Below are 25,400 nucleotides of genomic sequence, written 5' to 3'. Positions count from 1 at the left end.
CTTACTTAGCATCATCCCAAACTGCTTTTTCAAATGGTCAGATCTCTTCACAGGTTTCCCAACAATGCCTCAGCGTGTCCTTCTTTCCACAGACTGTCCAGCTTTTCCAGTCCCGTCTTTTGTCATCCTTGCCAGTTTGCTGGGTGTTAATGGAATGAAAAGGCATTTATGAAGTCCTCATTGTATACCAAACACTGTGCAAAGCATTGCAGGGACCCATAAGAAGGCAAGGGAGTCCCTGCTTTCAGGGAGCTCACTCTGTCTCTGGTAACATACAGAAGAGGATCTGCAGCAGAGCACATGGAAAGGACTTCTGGAGGCCAGACAGTGAGGTCCAGGAATCCTTTGGGGATCTTAAGTGCTTTTGTTTTGCATTTCTCTTATTTGGGGATTTGGAACCATTTCTCCTGTGGTTGTAGGTAGTTTTCTATTCTTCCTTTGATATGGTTCATGCATGTCCTCATCCACAGCTTCAGGGGACAGCATCAGCGCCGGTATATGGAGTGAAGCATGTTCTTAATTTCTAGGGCTTGTGGTGAACAGGGTTTTTTACGTTCACAACTCTCTGTCTAGTTTATTGCCACATTTTCCAGCCCAATTTAGCCCTGGGAGGCCGGTTTCCAGAAGTAGTGAACGAAGAGATCCTGGCTCTCCTCAGCCAGACCAGCCCTAGGCTCAAGGGCTTTTGAAGTGCAGGCCACTGGAAGCAGAATTTGTCAGATCATCAAGGCTTGCTCATGCTAATTAGGCAGGGATCTGAAAATACCTTCTATTTAGAAAATACACAGCATTAGTAACTTAGGAAATTGATTTTATATTTTGTCAAGACAGCACCGGTTTTAAGAATGCACCCCTAAGGTCATTCACTGTGTGCTGACCACTGCATCCTTGAAAAGCAACCCAAGAGTGCTGTTTTTCAGCAGAGTGAATGGCCCAGGGCCCTGTGTCCAGCTTCCTCTTCCAAGGTCCTTTCCAGCTCTTCTCTTCTCCCAGCATCTCATGCATGCCCTCCAGGTATGGGAGGACCAGAAGCATGTGCCCAGAAAATATGGCAGGTGCTGCTTGGCCTTTCACCATTAGTTATCTGGGTACTTGGCCATTTGTCCAGGCCACTGACTTCTACATTGTGAAATGGAAGCTGCTGCTTTTTTCCAGAATTTTCTTATGTAAGAGACAATCATCTTTTATCTAGTAAGAGGCCGGTATCTGAGCAGACTTTTAAAGATAGTATAGAATCTTTTTGCTGTGATCAATGTCCAAGCTTGACTAGCCTTTCCAGCCAATTTCCAGGGAAATGCTCCAACTTTGTCTAGCTCTTTGCTCTCTCTGATGCTGATGGATGCTGCCTTGGCTGCCTCTCAGACTGTCCCCTCCTCCATTCCCACTTCTTGGGTCCCATCTGAGTGGTTGCCAGGCTGCTTTCATAGCTGGACATGACTCCATCAAAAGGGACAGAAGTGCCTCCAATTCGAGCATCAAGACAGTCCTATAGGGCCTCTGACTAGGGACCCGTGGCCAGTTTCAAACATTTTTTAAAATATATTTTAATACCTATATGTCAGTGTGTCAATAGAATTGGCCTCCTTTGTAATTCTGTGTATTCTATTTTAAGCATTTAAAAGCAGAATTCTGAGAAGGGATCCTTAGGCTCCCCCAAGCCCTCAGTGCCAAAGGTCTCCCTGATCTAGAATGTTTGCCTTGCTGTGTGTCCCATTTTCGTCTTCCTGCTCTGAAAGGAGGTGCTAGATGGGACTGGTCTTATTCCTATGAGTACTGCGAATCCCATTATTCATGATCATCCTTGAAAGAATGTTGAGATTTCGTCTTTCCCCTGGGCTGAGGTATCTGCAGGAAGCAGGTGAGTCTGGCCATGGGAGCTTCTGCCTCCCATAGCCCTTAGGAGAAGGGAGTTTCAGAGTGGGCTGGTAGTGCTGAGGCTCTATGGGCAGGTGCCTACACTGGTGTTAGCCTAAAGTCCAAGGGTGTCTGATTGAAATGAATGATATAGATGTTCTAACAGAGAATACTTGTTCTGTTGTTGTTGAGTTGTTTTTCAATCATGTCTAACTCTTCATGACCCCATTTGCGGTTTTCTTGGCAGAGATCCAGGAGTGGTTTGCCATTTCCTTCTCTAGTTCATTTTACAGATGAGGAAACTAAGGCAAACAGGATGAAGTGATTTGCCCAGGGTCACATGGTTTGTGAGTATATGAGCCCAGATTTGAACAAATGAAGATGAATCTTCCTAAACCTGCACTCTATGTACTATGGCACCACTTCAGACCATGGAGTTTGCCTTCCTCACAATTTATGCCAGTAGTGAATCCAGTCATGTTCAATATATGCTTCCATTGGACCAAGGAGTCTGGTCTCCCTCACAGTGCTGGGTGCTCCTCTCCCTAGGCTCCATGAGTCAGGACGTTGTCCGAGGTCCTGTGGTCCTCATTTAGGTCCTGTTGGAAGCTTCACCCCTCATAGTCTCCTCTGAGACCTCACCCTGCTCCAGGGGCTTATGTGTCCTCTTAGGCCTTGCTCCCTGCCCCATTCCCTTTGCTTCCTCTAAGACTGGTCCAGGACTTTTCCTTTTCTAAGATAATTGGTCTTAGTAGCTTTTTATCTTGGGTGACTAGCACTGGCATGTTGTGAAAGGCTGACTCCTCCTGTTTGGGGGGGAGCCCTACAGAATCTGGGCATGGAAGCTGAGGAAGGGACTTGGGGCACAAGGGGCACCCTGACCATGGGGCCATGTCCCTTGTCTGGGGGCATCTTGTTGGAGAGGTCCCTCATTGCAGGAACTCCAGTGGTCATTCATCAGTAAGCGTTAATTAGTCCCTCCTCTGCCAGCTCATGGGAACATAGAGGCTGTTCTTGGGAGTACTCAATCTTAGGAATGGGACAGGGAATGGTTTGTGCCCAGAGAAGCAAAGACCAGATGGAGTCAGCATAAAGAACAAGAGATGGGGAGGAGAACGACCCGGCCACTGACTCATGAGAACCTTCTGAAGGAGGCCAGGGGTTCTTGAGCTGGGCTTAAAGGAGACACAGGGACAAGAAAGTGGAAGGAGAGGGAGATCAATCTGGAAAGGCCGATGGAGGGGAGCCTGGAATCAGGGCAGCCAGAGCTGGCAGTCACTTGTCCAGGAGTGGACCCTGGGCACCTGGCATGAAGGCACTGCCCTGGTCAGGAACATGGGTGATGTTGGGAGGCAGGCAGGGATCAAGACAAAGACAATGACCTCTCCCTGTCGGACCTGGGGCCATCTCTGGGATCATCAGGAGCAGATGTGGCCCTAAGTGCGGGGTTGGTTGTGGCAGCCAGTGGGGGAAATATCACGATGGTCAGCAGAGACAGAGGGGAGGTGGGCAGTGGTGGTGACCAGTGCCCTGCTCCCTTCAGGCAGATGCCCTTCATTGGTGGGCAGGCCACTATTTATTTACAGTTTGAGTTTGGAAGGCAAACGCCTAAAAGATGGGTTTCTGGTTATGAGTCCACATGCACCATGTGGCAGGAACCACTTCCAAAGGGAGATTGTCTGCTCTGAGGTCTCTCTGGTTGTGACCCATCTTCTTCGGAAATGTACATGACATCAGTATTTGTGAAAACAGTCTCAATGTTAAATTTAGGTTATTAAGTTATTAAAGTGAGTCTCTTTCTTTGGTTCAACAGAGTGAAGCTTTCTGTGTTTGGTTCTGAGCTGATTGAGTGATCTAAGGAAACTGTCCAAAGGAGCAGCCCATCACTCCTTTGGAGTCCCCTCCTTCCAGCAAAGGGGGCTGTCACCTTGGAACAGGGGAAAGCTATCTTCAAGGTAAGGTTATTTAAAACAAGCAGTGAAATTACTTTTGTTCAGGTTAAGAAACTTAAATTGAGAAGCAACAGGGACAGATTTTGGGGAGACCTGGGTTCAAGTATGCTCTTGACTCTCCTACCTGGGGGCCCACCATGCAAGTCCATACTACTCCCTGCCCCAGGGATAGGATGTATCTGGTTGTTTGCCATATCATCAGTGACCCACAAAATAATCTGTATGGTTCTGTGTTCATTCATAAATGGCACATGTCCACTCCTGCAGGTAGTCCTCAGGTCAGTTGACTTTGAGGCCCCCAAAGGTCTGCAGACTCCAGTGGAAGCCCTGCACTGGGGGCAACCCATCTACCTGAACTTTGGCTGGTAAATGTCCATATTCCCTAATGTCTACCACCTGGGAAGTACTGGCTAGTTTTAAAGAACTGGGTTTGAAGCCCATGGAAGTTCGTTGTCTAGAACTTTAGGAAGCAGGCTGGAAAATTCCTGTCCCCAGATTTAACATGTGCAGAGCTATAACACAAACATCTTTTTGGAGGTACAGTCACACGACAGGTATCTTTCCTGGCTCCTCTTCTCTGCTGAAGAGTCTCTCTTGAAAACCAATCACTTTCTCACTCTCTGTGAAAACTATACTTTACCAGGGAGGGACAGAGGAAGCAAGATTATCAGTGGAACAGGCATGAGCTAGCGATTTCACCCCTGCTAGACTCTTGTATGTTATGGGAAAGGTCAGCAGATTGGGAGCCCGAGTCTGTCCTTCATCAGAGGAAAATGTGTCTCCCTTCTCTTCAGGTTCAGTGGCATTCCTGAGGGAGCCCTTTGCCAGGAGACAATCAGCCAAGCTCTGAGTGGTCCTGACCCATCTCCTTACCCCATCCTACAGCCTAGGGGAAGCACTGAGCCTCATCAGTTCTTTGAAGAAATCTGTGTGTGTGTATGTGTGTGTGTGTGTGTGTATGTGTGTGTGTGTGTGTGTATGTGTGTGCCAAGGGTTGAGGACTGGTAGGGTCAAGTTAACTAATCAAAAGTGATGCTTTGAATGAATTAGCCTCAACTCTGGAGCCTGAGCCAGCAGGAAGGAGCTGCTGATGGTATTAGTGGAGTGGCTTTCTTCTCTGGGAGCTGGTCTCATTGGAGAGATCTCATGGAAGCCTAGTCCTGGCTTGAGTCACTAGCAAGGACTTCCTCACACTTTTATTTTCACTTAATAGTATTTTTTTCTAATTACATGTAAAGAGAGTTTTCAACATTCATTTTTGTAAGATTTTGAGTTCCAAAATTTTCTCCCTCCCTCCCTTCCCTCCTCCTTTCCTAAAACAATATAGGTTATACTGTACAATCATATTAAACATATTTCCACATTAGTCATGTTGTGAAAAAACAATCAGAACAAAATGGAAAAACCATTGGAAAAAAAAACAAAAAAAAATTAAAATAGTTTGCTTCAATCAGCATTCAGACTCTGTAGAGGGGGATGGCATCTTCCATCATGAAGTTTTTGGAAATGTCTTACTTAGATCATTGTATTGCTGAGAAGAGCTAAGTCTGTCAAAGTTGCTATTACTGTGTACAATGTTCTCTTGGTTCTGCTCACTTCACTCAGCATCAGTTCATGTAAGTCTTTCCAGGTTTTTCCTAAAGTCCACTTGCTTATCATTTCTTACAGCACAATAGTGTTCCATTACATTCATATACCACAACTTGTCCAGCCATCCCCCAGTGAATGTGCATCCCTTCAATTTCCATTTTTTTGCCACCACAAAGAGTTCCTATAAATATTTTTATATATGTGGGTCCTTTCCCTTTCTTATGCCCTCTTTGGGATACAGACCTAGTGGTCTGCCTCACACTTAACAAAAAAGAGATTTACTTACCCAGACAGGCCATTCCCTCCCTCCCTTTCTCTCTCTCTCTTTCTCCTTTTCCTCTCTCCCTCCCCTTCCTCCCTCCTCCTCGTTTCCCTCTCTTTTTTCCCTTTCTCTTTGCCCCCTCTGTCTGTCTTTCTCCCTTAATTGGTATTTCCAATTCCACCTCTTTTCAGAGCCCCAATGTCTCATTGGTCCCTCAGATGCCCCTTTTCCCCTTGCCCTGTCCCTCTGCCCTGGCAGCTTCCTGTCTGTGCCCCCATATTTGGCCCTGTCCCTTCATTCACCTCTGGTGTTCACCTCCACTACACCAGTGGCTCCTCTTCCCCATCATTCAGAGGGTGTCCCCTCATTCATTGTCTCCTGCCTTTCCCAGGCCTTCCAGCCTAATTCATCCATCCCTGATGTTGTGACCAAAACAACTCTGCTTGCCCCATTTTCCAGCCTTTGTGGAGTTCCAGAATTCCAGTCTTTGAAAGGGCTTGGTACTAATTTCCTGAACTTGTGACTCTCTGTCCTCTTCACATACCCTTTACTCCCCCCCTCCAGACCTTTGCTCATACTGTTTCCTGCTCTTAGCATGCCCTCCTTCTCCTACTACAGTCCTGGATGCCTTCTCCTGAGCTCCACCCTTCCAGGCTCCTGTGTGCCTCTCTTTGGTGACTCTCATCAATATAGGCTTCAGTTCCATTCAGGGAGCCATTCTGAAGGTCCTGAGGTGTGTGGGGTTCCAGGTTAGGTGGAGCTTCCCCTTCAAGTCCTGTTCTGCATTGCAGCTCTCTTCTGCTGTTTTAGACTGGGAGTACATTGATGGTAGGTTGGCACATTGGTCCTGCCCTGAGCTCAAGGACACAATATATGAAAGATGCTAAGACAGACATTGGCCTTGAGGATCTTCCTTTCCAATATGTAGAGACAATACATGGGGTGGGGGGGGCAGCAGGAAGACAGGCCATGGAGATGGGGAGAGGGGAGGAGTCAGTGGCAGGGAGGGGGCTCCAGCATGCACAGAGCATCAGGCTGGAGTCTGGAAGAATCAAGTTTAAATCTAGCCTCAGATGCTTCCTAGCTAGGTGACTCTGGGCAGGTCACTTTGCCTCTGTCTGCTTTGTGTTCCTCTCCTGCAAAATGGGGATAATAAGACTGTTGTGAACATCCAGTGAGATCATGGATGTAAACCACTTAGCCTGGTGCCTGGCACACAATAGCAGTTCTCTCTCCCCCCATTTTAGATCCCAGCTTTCCCGGAATGAGGATGAGAGTATAAATGATGATGCTGGAGGAGGGGGAAGGCCACAGAAAGTGCTATGGGTGACCCTCAGGGAGATTGTGTGCTTGGTTTCCATGGTTTGTGTGTATGCTGTTGGCTTTTGCTGTAGAGGGTGGTTCTTGTAACCAGCTGCCACCCATCCTTCTGACCAGGACATGGGTCACATGGGTTACTTTGGAGGTCTGACCAGGTCACTCATCTGCTCCAGAAACTTCCGTGGTTGCTTCTTGTCCCAGAGTCCCCAGCTGGGCATTGGCCTGGGCCTCGGTCCCCAGGCTCGTTTCCAGTCATTCTTCTCCGGCCAATCTGCTCCTGCTTCCTCTAGCTCCTCCATCCATCTGTCCCAGCCTTGTTGCTTCCTTGTAGACCCAGATGGGGACTATTCCTCATCTCTCAGTGGTCCACACTATTTCTTCCCTGAGACTGGAGGGCTCTGATTCCTAGTGCACTTTTTCTACCTCGAAATAGAGGGGGTACCATGCAGGACCCTGGCCCCTGGGCATTTCCTCATTAGTCAGGCCTCTGAGGGGGCGACAAGGGGGGGACCTCGGCAGAGGGTTCTAAAGGATCGGCTTGTTCTCACAATGAGAGGTTGTGACTTAGGATTTGTGCTCACTTTGGAGACCCTGTTTCCCTTTGTCCTGAGTCTTCATTCCACAATTTCTGGGGGAATTCTTCAAAGGGGCAGGAACAGAGGGTCCCTTCCTACCTAGAATGCCCAGGGCACCTGCACAAAGGGCATCCAGCACTGGGTTCTTGGGGAAGGAGGGTCTCCAAACAGGTCCTGCAGATGCAGGCATTTCAGGAATACTCTTGGGGTACGCTGGGCTGTGATTTCAGGGGGTTCGTTAGGCCTGTTTTTCTCATCATCGTGTCCCGGGCTCCATTCCCAGCCCTCTGCTCCTGCCTCAGCGGTCATTGCTGAATCCAGTAGACTTTTCTCTCCTCCACCTCATTCCCTGGGCCCTGAAGCATCAGGAATCGCTCTCTCTATCCCTGGCAGCTCAGACTGGCATCCGGCTCAGCCCATATGCCTTCTGTCCTCAGCCTCTCCTGCATCCAGCGTCCAGTCTCCGGCCTCGCCAGTAAGCTCCCCAAACAACTTCCCAGACAGAGCCTGCCTCAGGCACCCCCCTTCTCTGGAAGCTGCAGAGGTTTGTGCTTTCTCCAGCCCTTGAAAGTCTGGCCCAACTTGACTTTTCAGGCATCGCCTTGTCATCTGCCTCAGTTAGGAGAATGCCCCTTGCCCTTCACCGAGCCTTGGTATTCGGTGCCCTTAGAATGTCCCCCCTCCTTACCTTTGCCTCTCACAAGGCCAGACCTTCTTTAGGCTCCATCCATGTGCCATCCTAGCCAAGGCCGTCCCGGATGTCCTGCCCCTGTGTCTTCTATGTCTCTGGGCTATTTGATTGATTGGTCACTGGGGTACCTGCCTAGGGGATTTTGCCTCCCACTCCCAATATTCTTTGGACGCCTGAGGCAGCCTATGACAGATTGGTCACGACTGTCGTGTTTTTCTTTGGTGGTGGCCCCACCAGACCAGACCACCCTCTCCCTCCCCAGGGATTGTGGTTCTACAGGAGTCACACCGTGAGTGCTAAGCACTTTTGCCTCCTTGTTCTGGGCAGATTCAGAGTTGAGGGGAGCAGGAATGTTGCCAGATGTTTAGATTCCCTGTGTGAACACTGGACAACTCATTGGGAACGGTGGGCCGACCTGGGCTTGCCCCCGCGGGGCTTCCTCAATGAGAGTTTTCTCATTGTTCAGAGTTGTCTGTAAGAGGGACATTCAACCAGACAGAACCCCCCCCCCCATTTCTTGCTGCATTGTAGTCAGCCAAAAGCCCCCTTTTGTGGCCAAACACTCCCACCTTGTGGTCAACATGCAGAGTTCACTCTGCTCACCTGCTGGTTGTCATGGTTGGCAGTCACCTTCAACCTGAAGGTGTTTGGGGGTGCATTTGGCCATTATTCTGCTTTGATTGGGGCAGTGAGGTGGCACAGGGCCCAGAGACAGAAAGATCTGAGTTCAAATCTGCTTCAGACACTTGCTAGCTGTGTGACCCTGGGCAAGTCACTTCACTCTGTTTGCCTCAGTCTCTTCTGTAGAATGAACTGGAGAAGGAAACAGAAAACCACTCCAGTATCTCTGCCATGAAAACCCCCAAAGGGGACATGAAGAGTCAGACACGACTGAACCACAGCTACAATCTGCTGTGATGTCTGCGCCTCGGACACCTTTGGCTTCCTGCTGGACATTCTCTGGGCATCACATAATAAGCATTTATTAAGCAACTTCTACATGCCAGGTACTGAGGATACCAGAAGAGGCAAAGGACAATTCCTATCCTCAAGCAGTTTACAATCCAATGGGAAGGCCAGCAGGCACGCAAGCTCTGTACAGGATCAGTCGGAAATAATGCACAGAGGGAAGGTCCTGGAATGAAGAGGGCTGGAGGAAGACTTCCTGGAAGAGGGGATATTAGGTGGGACTTGAAGGAAGCCAGGGAGGCCAGCAGGCAGAAATGAGGAGAACCCCTTCAGACATGTGGACGGCAGAGAAAACTCCAGGAACTGAGAGGTGGAGGGTCTTGTCTGAGGAACAGCCAGAGGCTGGGGCACTGGATCAGAGTCCATGGAGAGGAGTAAAGTGTGAAAAGACTGGAAGGGGAGGAGGAGGACCCCAGTGAGAGAGGAAGGGCTTTGAACACCAAGCAGTGTGAGGAGCCTCTGGGGTTTGTTGTTGTTATTGGTGTGTGTGTGTGTGTGTGTGTGTGTTTGTGTGTGTGTCTGAGACTGTGGGTATGTGTCTGTGTGTGACTGTCTCTGTGCATCTGTGTGTGTCTGTGTGTTCATATGACTGTGCATGACTGTGTATCTGTGTGTGACTGTGTGTCTGCATGTGTGTCTGTGTGTGTGTCTGTGTGTGACTCTGTGTGTGATTGTGTCTCTATGTGTCTATGTGTGTTTGTAACTGTGTATGTGACTCTGTGTGTATCTATGTGTGACTGTGTCTCAGTGTATCTGTGTGTGTCTCTGTGTCTGTGTGTGTATCTTCATGTGTGACTGTATGTGAGTGAGGTTCTGTGTGTGTCTCTGTGTATCTTGTGTGTGTATGACTGTGTATATAACTGTGTGCATCTCTGTGTATGACTGTGTCTCTGTGTATCTGTGTGTGTGTGTTAAGGGGGCAGTGGTGACATGGTCAGACCCAGGCTTTCGGATTATCACTTTGGTGACTGAATGGAGGCTGGACATCCAATTTGAGAGGTTTGAAAGGCAGCCAGAGATGCAGGACAAGAGGTCAGCAGGGAGACTGGGGCAGGACAGGTAGATCTGAAAATCCTCAGTGTAGAGATGGTTATTAAAGCTATGGGTGTTGAAGAGATCCCCAGGTGAAGCAGGATAGAGGGAGAAGAACAGAGGGCACAGGACAGAACCTGGGGGACACCAGTGGTTAGAACTTGTGGTCTGGAGGAGGACCATCATAGAAGTGGGAGGAGAACCAGGATGGGGAGGAGAGTGTCCAGGAAGAAAGGGTGCCTCCCGGTGTCCAAGGCTGCCGAGGGGTCAAGGATTGAGAGCAGGCCATTAGATATGGCCACTAAGAGATCACCGGTCACTGTGGAGAGGGCAGTGTGAGTGGAATGATGGGGTCAGAAGCCAGACTGTAAGGGGTTAAGAGTGTGAGAGGAGAGAAATTGGAGGCAGCTGGTGTAGAGGGGCTTGGAGGAGTTTAGCCATAAAGGGCAGAAGAGACACAGGACGATAGCAGGAGTGGGAGGGTAAAGTGAGGACTTTTTTCAGGATAGGGGAGACTTGGACCTCTTTGTAGACAGGAGGGAAGGAGCCAGTAGAGATGGAGAAAATGAGGGTAAGTGTGAACGTGGAGGTGACAGAGGGGGCGATCTACTGGAGGAGATGGATACAATGAGGTTGCTTGAGCAGGTTGGCCTTGGGAAGGAATAAGGCTGTCTCATCACAGGAAACAGGGCTGGAGGAGGAAACCATGACAGAAAACACCTGAATGGGAGGAGATAAGGAAGGAAGAGAAGGGGGAGTTCATGGCAAACAACCTCAATTTCTTTCTGTAAAATATGAAACCAAAAGTCTCAACCGAGGAGCAGGGGGAGCCATAGGAGGCTTGAGGAGGTATGGGAAGGTTTGGAAGATCTGCTGTGGAGAGTGGGGCAGTGAAGTGAGGAAGGAGGTGTAGAAGGATTGCCTGGCAGCATTGAGGGCCCAGCTGAGGTAGTGTAACATAAATTTGAGGTGGACCCAGGCAGAATGGTGGCATGATGTTTTCCATCTCCAAAGGTGTGAGTGAGTCAAGGCTGAGGCTTGGCTGGGATTAACTGAGGATGTGATAAGGGGGGCAGAGATTCAAGAGAGGAGGACAGAGTAGAGTTGAATTGGTTTAGCAACGGGTCAAGGTGGGTGGAGAGGAGAGAGGTACTAGTGTAGGAGAGATGGCCTGGGAGAAAGCGGAAGGGTCACAGGGTTGAAGGTCATGTGAGGATGATGAGTAGGGTTATGTAAGAGAAGGCAGAGGAAGAGACAAAAAGTCACTGGTCAGATAAAGGCATTTCAGAATTCTTGAATGTGGAGGTGACTCATTCGTGAGTGAGGGTGAGATTGAGGGTGTGACCATCTCTGTGTGTAGCTGAGGTAGAGTGGAAGAGTGGGGCATGGGAGGAGAGTAGATTGAAGAACTAAGTGGTTGGGAATTGGAGGAAGAATCAATACTTATGATGAAGTCCCTTAACATGAGAGCAGGAGGTGGGAAGGAGAGAAAACTTAGAAGCTCTATATAGAATTCATGGAAGAGGAGACTTATAGGGTGTGTGGATAACAGCTTCCAGGATTTTGATTGGGTGGTAGAGATGAGTAGTATGAACCTCCAAGAAGGAGAGGTTACTGTGATGATTATAAACTTGATATTGTTTGATTATACTTTAATGTCATGGGATAATGCTAGGATTCCAATATGGCATCCCTGAGCCCAACTGGGCCTAATGCTCAGAGGAACTATGGGCCCAACAGACACACTGGTTCTTTTCCACTGTTAACTCCATGGTGGGCACATAAAGCTGGCTGCTTTGGAGGAACCTTGAGCTATTCTCCTGATGCCTTGGTTAACATGAGACCCTCCCACCAGTTTATGGTCCCAATAAAGGAACTTCCCCCTACTTGAGCTTCACTACTTCAGGTTCCAATAAGGGACTCGAGTCCTTCCCCACCACATCCGGGTCTGGTTAGAAATACCCCCTCCCTACATCTGGCACTGACTTGTTCTCAATCAAGCCTCCCAGCTCCCTCACCCTCTGGCTGAGGACAAGTCTGTCGATTTAGATTGCAATAGTGGATGCATATACTTTGCTGGACCATACAGCTTATGATCATCTCATTTTCCTAGTAACAATTTTCTAGAAATCCCCAACCCTGGAATTTGCTTTAACTTGACCCATGAGAGGCCAAGTAAAGCAGTTGTTGAGTGATGCAGGAAGGTCATGGGGAGCAGAGCAGCCCATCCCAGTGCTAGAGGATTGGCCAGGGAGGCTGAGTCATAGGGAGAGCCAGGTCTCTAGTTTGGTCTTTAAAATAACCCCGAGGTGGGGATTTGGTTATTATCTCCATTTTACAAATAAGTAAAGTGAGGTACAGAGTGGTGAGATGATGTGTTCAGGGCCAAAGTGTCCTTGACTCCATGTCCAGGCCTCGTCCTCTGTGCCCCATCGCTGCCTCTCAGATGTCCAGAACATGGAGAAATAGATCTGGTTATCTTTGGGGGTAGTGTTGCCCCTTCTCCAGACTTCCTTGTACCCTTCTGGTTACCAGCGTTTACAACTTCAGTCCTGTGTGTGTGTGTGTGTGTGTGTGTGTGTGTGAGAGAGAGAGAGAGAGAGAGAGAGAGAGAGAGAGAGAGAGAGAGAGAGAGAGAGAGAGAGAGAGAGAGGAAAGAGAGAAAGACAGACAGAGAGAGAGAGAGAGAGAGAGAGAGAGAGAGAGAGAGAGAGAGAGAGAGAGAGAGAGAGAGAGAGCTTACTTACAGAATTCTTCCTGGTAAATCAAGCAAATCCTTACTCCTGAAACCATTTCCAGTTCCCATTTTATAGTAAGTAGGAAACAAAACAGAACAATTCCACTGAAATGCAAACGCTTCCCTTCTGTTAAAGTTTTCAGGATTCCCAAACAAAGAGATCAATATTCATGTTGGCACACAACCTTGGCTAAGATCCATTTGCCTAAAAAACCTAAGGGAGTTTCCACTTTCCATTGGGTCGATGGTAATTTGAGGGATGCCTTTGCCCTTGATTTGGTCCATGATAAGCTAGGAGATGCATCCACTCTCACTTTGGTTAACAAAATGACTTTCCCTTTTATTGATTTGGCTGCTGGTCTCCAGTTTTCCTTGGGGGATTAAATACGCTCTCCCTCTTGTGTGAATGGCTTTCATTCTGGGGGAATGGCCTGTGGAGTTGTGGATCAAGAGCTGCCTTGGGGCCAGGAATGTACCCGACTCTAATCCCTCCTGGCTAGGTGACCCTGGGTAAATTATTTCACCTACTGTTTCTCTCCATGACTAAGACTCACAGGTGCAAAGAAGGAGGCAGCCTCCACTGATGGAGGCTGTTTCTTCCTCTGGAGTTATTGGTACCAATGAAATCACCTGTCTAGGCCCTATCCCTTCTATTCAAGGGACTAAACGATATCGGCTCAAAATTTAAGTTTTTTAAAAAAATGAATGGAAATCTATTTTTTTTCCTCCTTATCTCCTCCTCTACTGAAAAAAGCCCCAAAACTTTTGTAATAAATATGCAGAATCAAACAAAACAGATCCCTCCATTGACCATATCCAAAAATGTACGAATCATTTTGCACCCTCAGTCCTTCACCTGTTAGGAGGTAGGGGGCAAGTTTCATCATTGGTTCTCTGGAGTCCTGAATAGTCAATGCATTGATCAGAATTTTAAAATCTTTCAAAGTTCTACAAGGGCCCTACCACGTGCCAGGCACTGTGCCAGGTGATGGGGAGCGATGTACAAGGAATGTAATTATCCTTCCTCCCAAGGAGGGGGAGATGACAAGTCCATGTAGAATCCATAGAAAGTGAATAAATAGAGACCTCCACAATGTGGTTAAATATAGGTCCACTTGGAAGGAAGAGTTGAGGAAGGCTTCATTCCCAAGATGGCACCTGGGCCATGTCTTAGAGGGAGTGAGAGATTCTGCATTGCAGGAATGGGGGCATGGAGACCAAAGAGGGAATGCCACAGGGGAGGCACAGAGGGGAGGCACAGAGAGAAGGTACCAGAGGTGGTACAGAAGGGAGGCCATGAGTGAGGTACAGAGGGAAGGGCACAAGGGAGGCACAGAGGGGAGGCCATGAATGTGGACAAAAGTCCCATGGGAAAAGAAGAGAAAGAAGATGACAGACACTTTGGGGCCCCCCCTAGGGACAGAGACACTGGCTGAGTTGAGAATGTGGGTCTGAGGCTGGGGATAGTGAAGAACCAGAGCTGACATGGGTTGGAAGTAAGAGCAGTGCCAGTCTTGGTGCCCAGGACAAGCTTGGGCCATCAAAGAAAGTGCAAGAGAAGAAATCATGGGCAATTTTGTTTCATTGGTATTGTAGGCATTTGGAGGAAACTGAGGATCAGAGATGGTCTGACCACAGAAAGGAGGCTGGGCAGCACAACCTTTACCTTCCATCTTCTCTACCAAGGGACAGTAGCCAATAAGACTCAGATTAGTGAGAGTGCCTTCCTGCCCACCTGCCTGCTCTTGAGTCTCTGCCCTCCCCTGGTACAAGTGAGTTGCACTCCCTAGGCCTGAGAGAACTAGTAGTCACCTGTGCTAAGCAACAGTGAGGGATCTATTTTTTAAAACTTTTTAATTATTAGGAGTTTTCCCTCCCTCCACCCATTGGAGAGAGAGAGAGAGAGAGAGAGAGAGAGAGAGAGAGAGAGAGAGAGAGAGATGGAGAGACAGAGAGATGGAGAGACAGAGAGATAGACAGGGACAGAGACAGACAGACAGACAGACAAAGAGAGACAGAGACAGATAAAAAGAGAGAAAACATCTGTATCCTGTAAACACAATCAGGCAAAACCAGTTCCCACATTGGCTACAACCAAAAATGTGTTTCTGATTGTGTACCCAGGTCCATCATCTCTTTGGTGTGGAGGGCAGCCTCCTCTTCATCAATGCTCTGGAATCTAACTGTGGCATATGAATGGAATGGAATACTGTGGTGCTTCAAGAAACAAAGAAAAAACAGCTGCAGAGAGAGCTGAGACAACAGTCAATGGCATCTGAATGTGCTTGGATGATGAGGGTACTAGTGCATGACTAGGGAAGGGCTAGTGTCCTGATTTTCCAAAAAGGAAGGAATAGTATGGAAAAAGTAGAGGACAATGATCTTGACTTTGATTCATGGCAGAATCCTAGAGGTGTCATTAAAGGGAGGGATCAGTGATATCCAGAAGAGGAAGTGGTGACCACAGAGCCAGCCTGGCTTCATGAAGAGCAGACCAGCTCACATCCACCTTACTATGCTTTTCTTCTTGGTATGACAGGGTTTTTAAAGTGGTAGGTTAAGGGCATATCCAAATTACAGCTCGCCTAAGCTTTATCAGAGCTTTTAATAATGTATCTTGTGCTTTTCTTATGGAAAGAGTTAAACAGATGGGGATCAAATAATTGTACAGTTAGATGAACTTAGAATGAGTTGAATGACTGGACCCAAAGAAGAGTCATTAAGACTTGGCTTGGAAGGAGATCTCTAGTGTGGTGCCTTGAGGATCTACATTTGGTCCTGTGTGACTTAACATTTTTACCAATGCCTTCTGTAAAGGCCTAGAAGACCTACTGTTCAAAGTTGCACATGACCCAAAGCTAGGAGGGATCGCTACTGCTCCTGGATGATAAAGTCAAGCATCAAAAGGACCTTGATAGGACAAAGCATCAGGTTGAATCTAATAAGATTCAATTGTATTGGGATACATGTTGAGTCTGATACTTGGGTTCAAAATATTGACTTCATGGGCCCAAGATGATAGAGACTTGGTTAGGCAGCAGTTTGTCTGAAAAAGATCTGGGGGGTCTTATTAGACTTTCAGGCTCCATACTTGTTTGTCAGTTTTTTAAGGTGATAGCCAGACAAGCCAGTGTCATCTTGGACTCCATTAAACAGGCCATTTTGATTGATCTTAGAAGTAGAGGTGATAGCCACTTTGTACTCTGCTCTGGTCAGATCTAGGTTCTTGAGACCTAGAGTGTTGTATTGTGCTCATTATGGGGCACCACATTTGGGAAGGACGTTTTTCCTACTGAAGTTTGTCCAGAGAAAGGCAAACAGTATGGGAAGGACCTTGGGTCGATGCTAAATGGATAAATGAAAAAGCATTTATTAAGACAAGAAGGACCTTGACAGATACATACCCCATCAATATGCAGTGAATAAAGACAAAGTAGATCTCAACCCAAGGGAACCTGGGAGAAGGGGTGAGGCTTACTGAGGGCCCGTTCCCTTCAGCAGCTTCCAGTGATGCCCCAGTAATCCCACTGGGAGTCTTTCCTCCAGGCCTCTTAATGATCTCCGGGCTGCTGAGCATCCCTGCTTTTAAAAATCAGCTAGACAGACAAGGGCATGTTTTATTAGAAAGGAAATCATTAAGCATTGATAGACCCAACTGAGGTGGCTGGTGGTGTCACCATGCACCATGCACAGAGCCCTGGGCCTAGAATCTGAAAGACCTGCGTTCAAATACAGCCTCAGACACCTGCTAGCTTTGTGACTCAGGGCACATCACTTAATCTCTGCTCTCGTCATCTGTAAAATGGGGTTGCTAAGAGCACCCCGTCTCAGGGTGGTTGTGAAGATCCAATGAGATGTTTGTAAAGCACTCAGTGCAGCTCTGTCATGTAGCAGATGTTATAGAAATGTTTTTCTTCCCATCCACTCCCCTTGCTTAGCAATGATTTACATTTTAATTGATTTCAGCACATAAAGTTAGTAGCTCTAGGTCACTCCCTTCACCTTTCCGTTAGGGCTTTTCCTTTCATGGATGGGCAGAATTAGCCTCTCACTTATTCCTGTAGATCCACTGTTTTCACTTTGAAGCTTTTGAGAGGTTGCACCGGATCTCTTGGTCTTTCTCATTGATTGAATTACATGACATTAATGGACCACAGCCTTACGAACTATGGTTCTGTTGTTGATCTGTCCATGGCTTCTAGCTTTGCTTTGTCTGAAATGATCAATAATTCTTTGATGAATTAATCAGGCAATATTGACTACGAGCCTGGGCCAGCCACTAGGCTTGACTCTGGGGAATACGAGGGCAAAGAATGAAACATCTACTTGCAACAGGTTTATGCTCTAATGGGGGAGGGGAATGAGAACATATAAACATGTTTGCAGTATCAACATAAAGTGACTATATAAATGTATAGATGTGCGCATATATACACACATATGTGTACACAGAGACATGTGCATATACATATATTTTTATGTATGAAGTAATTAAATGGGAGGGAAGGCACCTCCTGGCACTGGTAGGATTGGGAAAGGCTTCCTGCAGAAGGTAGGGCTGCCCCCAGAGAGTGCATCTCCTGGAGATGATGGCACTGGCACCAACGGTGACTCTAGTACCATGGAGAACATCCTCAAAATTTGTGCCCTTGTCCTCCCGCTTGAAGTTCTGGTGCTGTTCTCTGACCCAGAGCTCCTGGAGGCCAAGGGCATGGTACTGGGCTGGGACCGGAGACTAGAGTCCCCAGTTAAGGGTGGAGGCAATGGAGAAGGTCTTAGAGGACACAGAGGATGAGCTTTGGGCTCAGCAGTGATGGGGAATGAATTGCCATCTTGTTACATTCCAAGTGATGCCTGGGTATTATTAGGAGAGTATGACACCCAGTGGTCAAGTAGAAAAGGGTTCCTACATTACACTAGAGTTCCTTTGGGCTTAGATTCAAAGAGTTAGTGTCTGTGAAGCACTGTGTAGACCTTAAAGTAGGTGCTCTCCTGATGGCCAGGCTGCAGCTGCTTTCCTCAGGGTCAGTCTGGGCAGATCCCAGAGATTCTCGCAGAGCCCTTTAGGTCTCTCCTCCCCATGGCTGGCACATACGTGCTGGGTGAGCTCACTCTGGTGATTTGGCTGGACATGGTCATTCCTCCAGATTACCTGTTAATGTGTGTGTGGGGGGTATGGCCTGGTCATTCTACCAGAGGTTTCAGTTAAAGAAACCAATATGTGTGGAGATACTGCAGAGAGGCCAACATCATTGCAGCAAAGGGCACCATGCTGTGATTCTCTCTGGAAGCACAAATGACAAAGGCCAACAAGTTTGCTGACCCAGAGCAGCCTTGGGATAGAGGGGAGGTAGCCTGGCCTGGGGGCAGAGTGCTAGCCTCAGAGCCAGGAAGTCCCTCACTATCTCTGAAGACCCTAAGTTGCTGACCTGAATGACCTGCCTGGGTAGAGGGTCTTTCCCCCCTTGGAAGGTCTCATGCATCCTACCCCTGTCTCTCTGGGTAGAGGCAGTATTGTGATGGAGAGAAGGCTGAGCTTGCTGTGAGGAAGACCTAGGTTCGAGTCTGATCCCTAATTGCTCTGTGATGCTGGGCAAGCCACTAACCACTCTAAGTTTCAGGCTGTCCCACCAGGTGCTTCTTACCCTGACAGACCCTTCCTGTGTTCCTGTGCTGCATCTCCATAATTTCTAGCATCACCTCTGGCCCTACCCTGCAGATGCATGACTGAGGCTCCGGAGATTGGTGCTTCTAGCAGTGGACAGACCGCACTCCCCTCTCCACTCTCTGTAGGAGTGGCCATAGCTGCCTGTTAGCCCAGCTAGCACTGAGAATTGTAAGTGCTGCCACAAACCAGATCCAAAACCAGAACCAAAGTCTCCAAACCAAACCTTTACCATAGATTTAGGGACCAATAAGGGGTTCATCAGCAAGAGAACCCTACCATGGGAAGGGAAGCTCCCCAAAGAAACAGGACAAAGCTTATGTAGGTTTCATTTTGGGCAGGAGGTGAAGTGGTTGTGGGGTACCTCAGGATGAAAGGCCTGCTGCTGGACTCTTCTGGCCAGCTATCTCTTGTCACCTTACCCTAAGCCAGACTGTCCTGTTTCAGCAGAAGGGATGGTGGCAGATAGGGGTGGGGGCAGGGGCAAGATAGAGGAGCTGTAAACAAAATGGAGTGGCTTTAGCTCTCCCTGCTCCCTACAGCGTCTTCGGAGAAGATGCCTCTCAGGGCTCACATGGTGTGAACGCAAACACTTGCTTTTTCTGAATATAGCATTCAGAATGTGTCTTTGTGAATCCATCGGATTCCCCACATCTCCTTTCCATCTACCTGGATCTTCTCTGGTCCCATCCTGTCAAGTTGTCCTTTGCCACTCTGTGTTTCTGGGGCCCCTGGTAAAGGGGAGAAAATACTTTCTTTATCTTAGACCTTTCTTCCTTCCATTCTTTCCATCTCTCTTCCCATAGAAGCCTGGTTCTCTATCCCAAGATAGTCATTCTTCTGGAGAGAAAGTGGTCTTGAAAGAAAAGTGAGCATAATCACCCTTGTCCTTCACTTCCAGGGCCTCCCTGCCTCCCCTGGCTTCCTCTGAGGCTCCCTCTGTCCATCTCGGTCACCCTCCAGAGGTCCTAGGCACAGTTGTCTGCCAGCTTCTGGGTGAGGTGCCGTTGGGTTACATCTTTTCTTCTTCTTGACCTGAACTTCTGACCTGATCCTTGGAGGCTTTGGTGCATGTGCGAATGTCGCTTCACACAGCCCTCAGTGAGGGAAGATGCATGGGGTGTGGGTGGGCCACACCCTGGCCACAGTTCTGAGGCCTTTGCTTTCTGTTGCATTAATGTGGTCTGTCCTACTTGACTTGTCTTCCAAAGGCCCCTGAAGCCGTCATGTTTATTTTCCCATGATGCATTGCTGTCCTGTCTCATTCCCAAGCCATGGCTTGTTTGGCCATTACCTGGTAGATGGGGACCTACTTTCTCTCCAGGTTCTGGAGGAGGGAGTAAGGCTGGTGACTTTGCACAGCTCTCTCTCACTTAAATCCAGTTCAAGTGTGAGTCATGGCGTCACCTCCCTGATGTCCTGGTCCTCTTCAAGAACAAAGGTCAAGATTTAAGTAAGTGGAAAAACATTAGCTGCTCATGGGTAGGCCGTGCTAATATAATAAAAATGACAATTCTACCCAAATTAATATACTTATTTAGTGCCATACCAATTAAACTATCAGACAATTACTTTCTAGAGCTGGATAAAATAATATCAAAATTCATTTGGAAAAACAAAAGGTCCAGAATATCAAAGGGACTAATGAAAAGAAATGCCTGGGAAGGTGGCCTAGCGCTACCAGACCTTAAACTGTACTATAAAGCAGCAATTATCAAAACCACTTGGTATTGGCTAAGAAACAGAGAGGTAGACAAGTGGAATAGACTTGGCACTCAAGATGCAGTAGGCAAGGAATATAGCAACCTTCTGTTTGATAAACCCAAGGACCCCAGCTTCTGGGATAAGAACTCATTGTTTGACAAAAATTGCTGGGAAAACTGGATAACAGTGTGGCGGAAATTAGGCATAGACCCATACCTGACACCGTACACAAGAATAAAGTCCAAATGGGTACATGATTTAGGTATAAAGATTGATACCATGAATAAACTGGAGAAGCAAGGAATAGTGTATTTATCAGATCTATGGAGAAGGGAAGAATTCTTTACTAAAGGAGAGATAGAATGCATTATGAAATGCAAAATGGATAACTTTGAGTACATTAAACTGAGAAGTTTTTGCACAACCAAACCCAATGCAACCAAAATCCGGAGGGATGTAGTAAATTGGGAAAAAATTTTTACAGCTAAGCTCGGGGATAAAGGCCTCATTTCTAGAATATATAGAGAACTGACCCAAATGTATAATCATACAAGTCATTCCCCAATTGATAAATGGTCAAAGGATATGAACAGGCAATTTTCAGAGGAAGAAATTAAAGCTATCTATAATCATATGAAAAAATGCTCTAAATCACTATTGGTTAGAGAGATGCAAATCAAAACAACTCTGAGGTACCACATCACACCTATAAGATTGGCAAACATGACAGAACAAGAAAATGATAAATGCTGGAGAGGATGTGGGAGAGTTGGAACACTAATTCATTGTTGGTGGAGCTGTGAGCGCATCCAACCATTCTGGAGAGCAATTTGGAACTATGCCCAAAGGGCTACAAAAATGTGCATACCCTTTGACCCAGCAATATCGCTACTAGGACTATATCCCCAAGAGATCATAAAAATGGGAAAGGGTCCCACATGTACAAAAATATTTATAGCAGCACTCTATGTAGTTGCCAAAAACTGGAAGTCAAGGGGATGTCCATCAATTGGGGAATGGCTGAATAAATTATGGTATATGAATGTAATGGAGTACTATTGTGCCATAAGAAATGATGAACAAGAAGACTTCAGAGAGGCCTGGAAGGACTTATATGACCTGATGCTGAGTGAAAGGAGCAGAACCAGGAGAACTTTATGCACAGCAACAACCACAGTGTGTGAGAGTTTTTTCTGGTAGACTTAGATTTTTGTAATAACACAAGAACTTCTGAAAAAAAAAAAAATCCCAATGGTGGACCTCAAGGCAAAAAGCCTTCCACACTCAGAGAGAGAAATATGGAAGTCACTCACATAATGTAGCAGATCATGTTTGTGTATGTGTATCTGTTTGTGTATCATGTTCTGATTTGTTATACGGATTCTTTCATTTATCTTAGTCTGACTACATAGCATGACTATAGTGAAAATATACTCAATAGGAAAGTATATGTAGAATCTATACAGAATTGTATGCAGTCGTGGGGAGGGAGGGAGGTAGTGGGGGGTGGGTGGGGAGGGATAAAATCGCAATTGTATGGCAGTGATTGTTAAACATTAAAAAAATAAAAAAATTAAAAAAAAAATTAAAAAAAATAAAAAAAATTAAAAAAAAAAAAAGAACAAAGGTCAAAAACAACAGAGTTGTTTGCTATCATAGAAAGGGCTGTGCTAAGTGGTGTGTGTGTGTGTGTGTGTGTGTGTGTGTGTGTGCATGTGTGCACATGCATGTGTGTATATGTGCGTGTGTGTATGTGTGCACATTAATCTAAGAGACCTTTCCTTGTCTGACTGCCTTTGAAGAGGTAGTGCTGAGTCAAAGAGGAGACATCTGGGCTGTACATTTGAGCGACTTTTCTGGCATAATTCCTTGCTGTTTTCCTGAACTGTCCAACCAGTTCCTTACTCCCACAGTGCATTAGTGTGGCCAGCTTCCCACAGGGCCTCTTACAGATACTATCCTCATTTTGGTGGTTGTCTTGGCTAATGTGATGGGTGTGAGCTGAAGAGTCAGGATTGTTTTGACTTGCATTTCTTAAAGCTCTTCATGAGTTGGCCTTCTCCTGCCTTGCAGCCTTCTGACCTCTTACCCTCCGTGTGGTTCCACAAACAAAGCTCTGCATCCCCATCACCGAGCCTTTGCATGGCTGTGCCCCATGTCTGGAGTGTACTGCCCCTTCCTGGCCACCTGCTAGTCTCCTTCACTCTCCTCAAGCTGAGACCAAATCCCCTTTCTGCAAGAAGTCTTTCCCAGCCCCTCTCCATGCTACTACTTCCCTCTGAGATGATCTCCCAGATGAAAAATGTACACATTGAGCTCCTAGGTGCATTGTTGTGTTATCTTCCTTACTAGAATTGGTGATTATTCTGGTGAGAGGGAAAGAGATGACAGACCAAACAACTTCGTTGCTTGGAAAAATCTCTCTGTCTCCCTCTTCCTCCCCTTCCTCCTCTTCTCCTTCTCTCTCTCCCTCCCCTCTCTTTTTCTTCTCCTTCTGCCTCCCCCCTCCTCTTTCCCTTTCCATCTCTTTCTCCCTGTCCCTCTTCCTTCCCTCTTTCTGTCCCCCTTCTCCCCTTCCCTTTTCCTTCCCCTTCTCCCTCTCCCTCCCTCCTCTCTCCCACTCCCCATTTTGGAATCAGTTATAGTTTCTGGGACAAGAGACAAGCTTTTACAATGTGAGAAGACACAGTGAATAGGTCAGGATAAAAGATCAGTTAACAGTTTGCTTCATCAGCCAGAACAACAATCCCTTAACTCCTGTCCTCCTCCTTTCCATCTTTGCCTCCATCTTTCCCTTGAAAATCTTAGCCTGTTGTTCCGGATGAGTTGGATTGGGGTCTTTTCCAAGTTCTCTAGCATAGCCCTTGGCAGTTGGTTCTGCTTGGCTTTTGGAAGCATCCTCACTTTTCTTCTTTGGATCCTCCCTAACCGTGGGGGCAGGCAGGGGTGAACATCTCCACTCATGTCTCCTGTTGTTTCTGTGTTGCAGGGCTCAAGACTTTTCTTCTAAGATTGTCCATCAGGTAAGACCATCACTTTCCTATGCTTTATGGCATGAAACCACTTTGAAAAGTGCAAGTATTATTTTGAGAGAAGTCTCCTGAAGGGCAAACCTGGGTGGTGTTTTAAGAAGTGAGTCGGTGAGCATGTTCTACCTAGTGGTGATGTTTGCTCTGCCGCTGTGTAGAAGGCTGGCCCAGAGTCTGGTTCTGCAGCCCAGGTTCATTAGGGGGAGATGGTGCCAGGACCTTTGCCTGTATACTGCCCTTCAGGAGGTAACTCTGGGAGAGGAGCCTCTGTTTCCAGGGCCTCCAGGCCAGCAGGAGTGCATTTCAGGTTAGCTGGTGCTTCAGAGTCCTGGGAGCCTGTGGCATGACGGAACTGGTGATGTGACGGATAGAGCTTGGCCTGCCAGGTGGTGCTGGGGGCGCAGTGGTGAGGGAGACTTTGAGTTGACAGTGAGTGCAGCAGCAGTTTTCCAGTCCTGAGTTTCCATGGAAACCGCACCTTCTGGACACATTTCCTGCCCAGGTAGAAGAAAAAGTTTGCTAGCCTCAAGCCCTTTTCCTTTTGATGTACTAGAGGAGGGGCCTGGGACAGGCCATCGCCTGTGGCTCTGCGGCCGGTCATTCAAATGTGTCTGCTCAACCTCCATGGCATCCCGTCTCCAAGCCCAGGACAGGCTGTGGTTTGGCAGCGTGAAACTTTCTGTGCCTGGCTGGCAGAGGCAATGGGAGCCTGGCTGAGGCTAATGCAGGCCCTGGAGATGTCTCACTACAGGAAACTGAGGCATCATGTGGTCATTTAAAAATCATCAGAGAAATGATGTCTTCAAAACCTGTTAAGTAAACACCCAAGAACCTGAGGGTGATGAGCCTTTGCTGTATCTGCTAGGATTTAAAAGTGTTTATTGAGGGCCTCCTACTCAAATGATTTTAGAAATTTGGACATTGGCTTAGTAAATATCCATTGAATGTCCCTGAAATACATTATCTTTGAAACAGTCTTGATTATATGGGGTGAGCATATTTCCTCCCCTAAGAGCTTGCTACGACTGGTGAAATAGTCACCTGACAGCCAGCCTGTGGCCAGGCCCTCACCTGGGCGTAATCAGGCCTCCTAGACTTTGGGAAGTACAGGCTCAGCCTTTGGGCTAGGCGTTGAGGCCACAGGGGTTTATCACAGCACTTTCCATGCGTGAGTGCTGTGGTACCCTCTGGGCATGTGGAGGAAAGGCCAGAAAAGCCCCTGTTCACATGGATCCAGGCTTTGCCATATCAAAGGCTCGATTCACACCAGCTTGGAAAGGCCCTGCCTGGAAACAGCCAGGCCGATCTGTAAAAGGATTGCTACTCCTGCCTTTCTTACATGAGCTGAAGCACAATATATTCTGCTCCATCCTTTGACCTTTATCCTATGTGTATCCCCCCGTTTCAAATGTGTTTCTTGTAAGCAGCATATTGTTGGATTATGGCTTTTAATCCATTCTGCTATCCGTCTCCGTTTTATGGGAGAGTTCATTCCATTCACATTCACAGTTATGATTACAATCTGTGTATTTCCCTCCAACCTCTTTCCCACCATTTGTGCTTTTAGCTCTTCCGTCTCCCTTCCCCTCCTCAATAGTATTCACTTTTCTCCCCCTCCTCCTGCAGCCTTCCCCTCCTTCTTTTAGCCCCCCTCCCTTTTACTCCCCTTTACTCTTATTGCTTCTTTCCTCCCTTTTAGCCCCCCTCCCCTTTCTTCCCCCTTCCCCTCCTACTACCTATAGAGCTAGTTAGGATTATCTACTTAAGATTATTGTTCCCTCCTTTAAACAAATCAGATGAGAGTACCTCTCAAACAATGCTCATCTCCCTCCCCTTCTTCCCTCTACTATAGTTTTGTACTTCTTCCTGTGATATAATTTGCCATTTTCTGCTTCCCCCTTTTCACACCTCCTATTACAATCCCTTCTCATACTTAAGTCATATTTTTGACATGACATCATTTACTTTATACCCGTTCCCTCTACGTATATTCCTTGTATCATAATAGCTGCACAGTTCT

The 25,400-nt window shown here is 47.2% G+C and overlaps 1 protein-coding gene across 6 annotated transcripts in view; it reads left to right on the top strand.

Annotated features, from left to right (window-relative positions):
- ADARB1 (adenosine deaminase RNA specific B1) overlaps positions 1–25,400 on the top strand; it is a 186,968-nt gene that overhangs the window by 56,286 nt on the left and 105,282 nt on the right. For 5 of the 6 annotated variants that reach the window (XM_072640832.1, XM_072640834.1, XM_072640835.1 and 2 more), the window contains 2 exons: positions 3,668–3,809; positions 23,341–23,374. The gene's annotated coding sequence lies outside the window, so the exon portion shown is untranslated. The remainder of the gene's footprint in view (positions 1–3,667; positions 3,810–23,340; positions 23,375–25,400) is intronic. The other variant, XM_072640837.1, reaches the window with a different exon arrangement.

This window comes from Notamacropus eugenii, chromosome 2 (genome assembly GCF_028372415.1).
Source record: "Notamacropus eugenii isolate mMacEug1 chromosome 2, mMacEug1.pri_v2, whole genome shotgun sequence".
Taxonomy (NCBI): Eukaryota; Metazoa; Chordata; class Mammalia; order Diprotodontia; family Macropodidae; genus Notamacropus; species Notamacropus eugenii.
Note: the sequence above shows the minus strand (reverse complement) of the source record. Positions and strands in the feature narration are given on the sequence as shown.